Raw genomic sequence first — 1,446 nt, 5'->3', positions numbered from 1 at the left:
TAACCTAGAATTGCCAGAAGGAACACTGAGTCTCCAAAAGAATGATTATCAGTTTTATTCTTTGGTGTCGATTTCAAATGCTAAATTAAAAACATTTAACCTTTGCCTTTTAAAGTTAAATGAGAACATGAGGATCTAAATCTGCACTGTCCAATATGATAACTACTAGCCAAATGTGGCTATTTAAATGTAAATTAAGATTAAATAAAATTTTTAAAAATCAGTTCCTCAGTCTCAGGAGCACCGATCTAAATGAAACTAAGGACAAGTGCTGCTTTTATTGGGAATATTCCACCCTAACTCTTCGTCCCTCATCTGGTTTCTTGTTCTTTTTCCTCCCTCTCACAAATGTGCACTTTGGAAGAAGATGAACTGTTTGTCGTTTTCACATTATCTTTTGCAGGGTCCAGTGGACAAATTGTCATCTATGTAAATGAAAATGATGGCTGGAAAAATAGAAACTGCCCTTAGAACTTGGGGGTGGGAAGTGGGGTTCAATAATCGCATATTGCAGGAGACAGTTTAAGACACAAAATTTCCGTGGTGACTTGAGTGCTTTCAGATTATGTTGGAAGAGGAACAGTTTTAAAATAGATGACTTTTTGGAAAGCATAACGTCTGGATTCAAAGAGAGAGTGTGTGATGGGAAACAGATGAAGAGATGAACAAAGCAATGGATGTTCACATCTGCAGAATCTCTTTTTAAGAGTGAGGAAAACAGGATGCCATCCTTCCTTACTATACCCAACCTCAATTTTCTTTCATTATGTATGTAAAGTATTATAGATAATTATTTTATGCTTATTATGAAAAAGAGTATAGGGTTATTATTCTTAAGAATTTGCATAAGAGACTTATAAAAGAGTTTGCATTTTTAAAATGGGAGGCTGAGCAAGATGGCAATTTAGATTCTGAAACTATTAAGCAGAAATGGGCTCACATAATGCTGTGCCCATTTTCAGCCCTTGGAAATGGTTTTAATGATACAGACAAATATCACTGGCATCATTATTTTAATAGCAATAATGATTTTCATAATCACAACAGCATTCCCCAACTCTAACAAGTCTGTTGGATTATATAAGTGGTTTATCCAAGTGTATTTAATATCTACTTAATAAAAGTTTACCCAAGGAAGATTGACTTACGCTCTTCTTACAACACTGTACTGTATACATAAAAGAACACATTTGTTAGCCAAAGTGAATATTTTAAAAAAGAAAACTGGAAAATTATTTTCTTGTTTTGAAGCACTGGCTAGAAAGGGTGAGAATCCTTTCTTTTTCCTTCACACGTGGAATTTAAGGATATTTATGGCAAAACCACAGCATTCTGGAAGAGAATTCTGTCATTAAAGTTGTTATCATGCTGAAAACATTTCTATACTATGTATGTGTGTGTGTGCATACTTTTTTACTATCTAGGTACAAAATTTGTCAATTTTAT

The sequence above is a fragment of the Propithecus coquereli genome, unplaced genomic scaffold (genome assembly GCF_000956105.1).
Source record: "Propithecus coquereli isolate 6110/MARCELLA unplaced genomic scaffold, Pcoq_1.0 Scaffold518, whole genome shotgun sequence".
In the NCBI taxonomy this organism is placed as follows: Eukaryota; Metazoa; Chordata; class Mammalia; order Primates; family Indriidae; genus Propithecus; species Propithecus coquereli.
Note: the sequence above shows the minus strand (reverse complement) of the source record.